The following is a 6957-nucleotide window of genomic DNA, read 5'->3' as shown; positions in this document are numbered from 1 at the left end:
TGGTGGCCCATCCCAGCCCCTCGCCCACCTGAGGTCTTCATCAACGAGAAATCGGAGCCCTATCTCCTCTGATTTTTGGTAGAAACCTAGATAAAGTCAAAACTTTAAATAAAACCAAGGGTAAAAACAAAAACTGGGAAGCTTCAATTCCATTTTACTAAGAATTTCCTGGGAATTTTGCCCTAAAATCACACGAAACACGGATGGGTTTCACGAAATCCCGAAACATGTTGAAAAAGAAAAAGATCCAAACCCAAACATAAAGCATTCAAGTCTTTTGAAAGATACAAAGAGTAACAAAAGATATTGCAATACGAACTTGTAAACGACAATGATTTAGAGTCTGAAAATGGGTCCGGTGGAAAAAAAAAAAAAAAAAAAAAAAAAAAAAAAAAAAGACAGGGAAGACGGAGACCAAGATCGCGATGTTGGTAAAGAAGAAGAAATAGAAGCTATGGTGTTGTCGTTGTTCATTGACATATTCTGACAAAAAAATGGATGAAAAACTTAGCTTTTTCTTCATTTAATTAATGATATTTATAAAGTGAGTTTTTTTTTGTCTTGGAACTGAAGGAGCAGACGCAAAGACGGCAAGATGACGGCAAGATTCATGAACCATCCCTGAATTTCTTTTCATTGTAAGCAAATGCTCATGTATAGCAAGGTGCTGGAGTAAATCAATAATCAATAGCAGCAGTAGAGACCTTGCGACCAAAATTACAGAGAAAAAGAAATTAGAAGATCTTGTGTGATAAAGGCACCGGTGGCAAAGCAGACCTATAAGAAAGAGACCCAAATTGAAATATTAACATGCATGGGCTGAGGGGATGGCGGCAACGGACAAATGGTGACAGACAACGGTGATATCTGAAATGCAATCCTGCGGCGACTTGAATGATGGAGGGCTGCTGAAGGATTCTTTCCATCGAGTAGGGGTCTGTGATTGATCTGGTGTGATAAGCTTCAACTTGCTTTGGGTAGACTTACTGACGTGGCTTGTTCTCATTGAGGGCTGTTATTATGAGAAGAATAGCCCGACCGGTCCGAAGGGGCTCTGAATTAAGGAACTCAGGGAGTGCTTCGAGGAGGAGGTGACGAAGAAGTATAACGATGTTGACCTCGCCTGGATATTGGTCATCGACGGTTGCGCAATCCTTCAATACATTGACCTAGCTATTAAAGACAAGTTCAAAGATTTTGGTATAAAAAATGACAGTGTAGCCTTTTGTGAACAGGATTTGTTCTTGCTGGAGAACCAAGTTCCCTATCGTCTCCTCGAGTTGTTGATGGGGTTGAGCAAAGTTGGAAACGAGTTGAGGGATTCGGTCGGAGAATTCATTAGAAGAAACCAACAAATGGTACTAATGGACAACAGCTCGGATCCGCAATCTTGGAAGCCACCAGAAAACCCGACCCATCTTCTCGACCTTCTGAGGGCAAGTCTTCTAGGCAACGCAAAGGAAAATGAAAAAACAGAAGGAAATCGACCGACAAACCAGAGAGACAGGGCACCAAAGCGTAGCTCAATTTATAGCACCGTGCAGATGCTTAAAGCAGCAGGAATCCATGTGAAGCGAAGTGAAGGTAATTCCTTGAGAAACATAGCTTTTGGTAGAAACCTGATCAACTGCCTCCCAGGAGTCCTCTGGCTTCCTCCGCTAATAGTGGACGACTCAACGGGGTCGAAGTTATTGAACTTAATAGCCTACGAAATGTGTCTGGACTCCTAAAAGGGCATCACCTCTTACGTATCTTTCCTCGATTCACTCATCGATAACACCAACGACGTCAAGGAACTACGAAAAGCAAATGTTCTCTTCAACCTCCTCGGCAGCGACGAAGACGTGGCTGAGCTCTTCAATGAGATAGGCACCAACTTGGTGCCTGACGACGACGAGCATAATCACGTCTGGACTCAGATTCAGAAATACTGCGACAAAAAACGGTGGAAATGGTTGGGCGAACTCAGAGAAAATTATTTCAAGAGCCCCTGGACGGTGCTTGCTTTTCTTGGCGCATTACTCGCGCTTGCTCTAAGTGCCACTCAGACTTGGTACACAGTGGATTCTCCCCCCGGCCCCTGCGATAAGTTCTGCGAGAAATTCAATCAAAACTTGTGAAATGGGATATTGATTGATCAATATGATTTTGTGTGCGTTGAATGATGTGTGTTGAAATAATATCAAATCAATTGATCTTGATTTGATTTTCATAATGTTTAAGATATTTATCTTATCCTATTTCAATGTAATCTCCCTATAAATAAAGATGTATGCGCATGCATTGTATTAAGTAACAATTCAGAAAGTTAAAATGTAGCCCTCAAAGTCTTTTTATCTCTCTGTCTCTCTACTCCATCTCCTTTTATATTATATTTTATTTTCTATACGTGTGTGATCGCTTATTATATATTTTTAAAAACTTTTGGTCAAACCCTGCTTACTTAATAAATATTAAATAACCAACGGGGCCATCATGTGCACGGACAAGGTTTTCCAGACAACAAGGCACAGACAAATCAAAGCAAGGATAGATCGATGGAATTTGTAACGGATCAGGCACCTCATTCTTAGTAAGCCTTAGCACATGATCAGGCTATTATTTAATAATCAAAAGTATGAATCTCACTCCTTTTAAAAGAGGTGCATGACTATATCTAGCATTATTCTTTTAACGACATATGATGTTTTGTGCAGCACCTCCAATCCAGATCAGGTGTCAAGAAAGCATACTATTACAAGGTGAAGGCCAGCTACATGCCTTTGAGTTGACCACCATAGACAATTGACGATTCCAGGCTTCCAGCCTACCTCAATGAAGAAGTCACCAACAGGTTATAGCAGCTACTTATTTTTTGTTTCATCCGTTCTTTCTGTTTTTTATGGATATAATATATACGGTTCTCTCAACATCATGGTAAATAAAGGAAGAACAGAGAGGGAACGACCGGTGGGCTTGCCAGCAAAAAGGGAAAACAAAGGAAGATAAAAATGTATATTATAGTCTCCTATCGAGTTTATAGACTTGATGTCCACGCCTTTGCTAAAATATTTTGACCGGTTTCAAACTGCATAAAGAGCTTTTATTTTTATCAAACCCAATGAGTAGCCAAAAGACACATGAATATAATATCTATAGTTGCGAGAAGACATGTGACCCGCTTAAGAACTCCACCCTCACAAGGAATCAACACTCTTAACAAATGCATACGTAACAATGTACCAACTAACTCGTATTGATTTATTAATGTATGGGCAATCATTAGCAAAAGCAAGTAATAGTTTACGTCGTAGCTATGCCAAAAAAAAGTTAGCATACAACATAAGAATATCCAATTCCTGGTCAGCTTAATTTCTGTCCTGTATCAAGTTGTTGATCATGTTTGCCAAAGGAACAGTTCCCTTTGCCATAATCTCTAGTCTAGATGTATTAGAAGCATGGGAGAACAGTGAAAGCCCAAAAAATATAAGCTTAGGAAGAAATAGTCGAGATGACAGGAATCCATGCCAATAGCGAGGTTCTAAATCAAAAAATGCATCAAAAAACCTCCTTGTACCTGGTAAATCAAGCTTCAGAAGAATATCCATACCAAAACAGAAGAACTCCCTTTGTCTCCTCCTCTCTATGGGCCATAAGTCTTTCCAAACTTCTGAAGACAATTCATTTCCTGAAAGTCCTCTATCAGAACCAATGTACTGAACTATGGAGTTTGCAACAATTGGAGCCGCTGCTAGAGTCCTTGCTACCATATACCCAGTTGACGGGTGCACCATCCCAGCAGTACCACCAATTCCAACAACTCTTTGAGGGAGCACTGGAAGGGGTCCACCCGTTGGAATGACACAATGTTCATCCTCCTCAATGCCTTTCACTTTTATGCCCAGGTGCTTTAATCTTGCCACCATTCTTTCTTGGATATCTTCCATAGGCACTCCAGGCCGAGCTACTAGGGAAGTTTCTGAAATATCCTATTGGCCGAAAAGGGCATTGCATATAGGAAAGTGGGGATCTTGCTGTTTCTCTCTTTCAGCGTTATATTATCGTTCAGATGTGAATCTCTCCAGTCCATAAAAACCATCTTGTCTACATCAAATGGATGTTCTTCAACCTCAGCCAAAATCCCATAAGCCACTTGGTAACCAGGATTATAGGGCATATCGTACTGAACAAGGCATCTTGACTCTTGAGAAGCCAGTGGCATCAAGAACCACAGCAGCCTGAACCGTGACACCATCATTGCAAATCAACAAAGACTTGGACTCCTCGTGGATAACCTTAATAACTTTAGCTTGGTGAAACTTGACACCATTTAATATGCATTTTTGCAGCATTTTTTACTTCAGCCACTTCCTATTAACCCTTCCATAAGGTCTATCAAGGTCCTTCTTTGACTGATCATCAGTGAACACTACGGCACCAGACCAGGTGGTGTCAAGACAATCAAGCAAGTCCATGGCGTCAAATTCATCCACCCAAACACCATAATTATTGGGCCAAATCAATTTAGGAGATGGATCAATCGTGCATACTGAAAGCCCTGCCTCGGAGACTTGCTGTGCAACAGCGAGCCCTGCAGGACCACCTCCCACAACTGCCAGGTCCACCACAAGGCCCTTTGACGGGTCATACATAGGAAGCTCAAAGTTGAGATTCTCCTTCTTAGTTTCCGGAACAAGCTCCAAAAGAGCACAAGCACTAGTCTTTATGAAACCTTTCCTAACCCCTTTCAGATGAGACTTCTCGGGACCAAATCTAAAGTCTTGGTTTTGAAGCTTTGAAGAGCGTGAATTACTCTTTTTCTCAGAAAACCCATGAAATGGGTACAAAAACCCAAGCTTGTTAGGTGTTTTGAGTAAAGTATCCACGAAATTAAATATGGGTTTCGGATACCTACCGAAAATCTTGACTTGGTCACTACAAAATCCTGAAAGGACAATTTGCATCCGAGGAATATCTCAAATTCAAATTCACAACTCCCATACCCGAGTTTCGGAATTACACAAATACAAGAATAATCTAATTTGAAACTCAAGCTATCAGCAAATCGCAGCAGGAAAGGAAAACAGAGAAACTGAAATATGGGTCTTAAAAATTTCACAAGAATTTTATGATCCCATACAAAGCACAAGAAGTTCTACAAAGAATTGAAAGATATTCACGGAGTAACAACTAGTACAAAATTGACGTTAGTTTACTTACCACACAGGAGAGAGTTAGGTGAGAAAGGGAGAGCGAAGCATTTTCTTAGGAGGACCAACTTTCGGCAGCTTTAGGAGCTCCCCGAGAGATTTTGCAATGGTAAAGCCTACGTGGCCCGTCCTCGACGACAAACGTAGATGGATCTACTCTGATAACAAAGAAGACCCTTTTCTAGGAAAAATCTATTTGTCATCTTCACATTTCACACATTATATTTATTTTAATTTTTTTTTTATTTTTTCTATAATAAATATGTAGTGTGTTGAAGATAAATAAAATAATTTAATTAGTTTAATAAGAATAAAATAAAATAAAAAATAAAAAAATAAAAAATAATATTTTAATATATAAAGTGTGTAGTGTAGGATGATGTGTAACATTTCTCTTCTCAAAGACGATAAAAAAAAACGTAGGATTTTGACCCGTTTGATTAATCACTCGGTTGAAATTTTAGAGTTACACAATTCTGGTAATGAGAAATGCTTGGTGTCCCAAAAGTGTATCGAATTTTTTTTTCTTTTTTTTCTTTTTTGTAATCAAGTAAATTTTTTTAAGTGGTGTTATGAATTTTTTAAAAATATTTAATAATATAAAAAAAGAATGAAAAAAAAAAAAGTTGCATTTGGTAAAAATTTGAGTGTTTCAATTAGGCCTGAACAACTAGCCCGCCCAACACATTTATTGACCCGACCCGTTGTGGCCCGCAACCCAGAGCCAGCCATAATGACCCGACCCGACCCGATTGGTTCGGGTCAGGTTAAATTCGCGTTTTTTTTTTTTTTTTTAATTTAATGCAGAGCCTTTCTCACTAAATATTTCCAGTTTTTCCTTTCCAGAGCCTTTCTCAATAAATATTAATCCATCCATCTACTACATTATATCTCATAGCCAATCCATAACATAAACAATAAACAATAAACATGAATATAATGTCCATATATATATATATATATATTATGATCCATAGCAAATATAAGAAATTCATTCATTCATCCACTACACTACATCCCATAGGCCATCCATAACATAAACAATAAACATGAATAGAACGTCCATATATATATTATCAATGAAAAATATTACAGTCCTTTTAAACAAATTCATGAACTATAAATAAACAGTCCTCAAACAGGAATCTTTAACAACAAATATAGAATAGACCATAAGTCTTGAGTCACTCATCATCAACATAAATAAAGCTTGATTGGGGATCAAATTCTGGAAAAAAAAGAAGAAACAACTATTATTAAATTATATAAAAAAAAAACATTATGAAAACTTCAATAAATATGAAAGAAAGAAATATGTTCATTACCTGATTCTGCCTCAAAACTTTCAGCATTGTCCAGCGAGGCACGGAGATCAATAGGTATTGGATCTTTTAACCAATTCTGAGTACAAACAAGTGCCTCAACTATTCTTGGAGATAATGAACAACGAAATGGGTCAAGCACCCGACCTCCTGCACTAAAGGCGGACTCAGAAGAAAGAGTAGAAACAAGAATGGCCATCATATCCCGTGCAACTCTTGCCAAAATAGGATACTTGATTTCATTGATCTTCCACCAATCTAAAATATCAAAATTTGGAACTCGTGCCTCACAACCATGTTCCAAGTATTGATCAATCTCTGATTTGTTCCTCAAACTACTTTCAATAAAGTGAAAGCATCAACATATATACATTCACTCGATCTTACTCCATCCATAACAATTTGAACTGAATAGAAAAAATTAAGACCATTTGATAGCATAAAGT

The 6957-nt window shown here is 38.3% G+C and overlaps 1 long non-coding RNA gene and 1 pseudogene across 1 annotated transcript; both read right to left on the bottom strand.

Moving 5' to 3' along the window:
• Nucleotides 1–607: 607 nt before the first annotated feature.
• LOC122279647 lies at nt 608–5352 on the bottom strand. Its single transcript, XR_006229646.1, has 2 exons — nt 5200–5352; nt 608–2092 (listed from the first exon to the last, which is right to left on the bottom strand). It is a non-coding gene; the product is annotated as an uncharacterized LOC122279647 (long non-coding RNA).
• LOC122279646 lies at nt 3208–5207 on the bottom strand (annotated as a pseudogene).
• Nucleotides 5353–6957: the final 1605 nt, after the last annotated feature.

Source organism: Carya illinoinensis, chromosome 10, assembly GCF_018687715.1.
Source record: "Carya illinoinensis cultivar Pawnee chromosome 10, C.illinoinensisPawnee_v1, whole genome shotgun sequence".
NCBI classification, from domain to species: Eukaryota; Viridiplantae; Streptophyta; class Magnoliopsida; order Fagales; family Juglandaceae; genus Carya; species Carya illinoinensis.
This window is presented reverse-complemented; position numbering and strand designations above follow the sequence as displayed.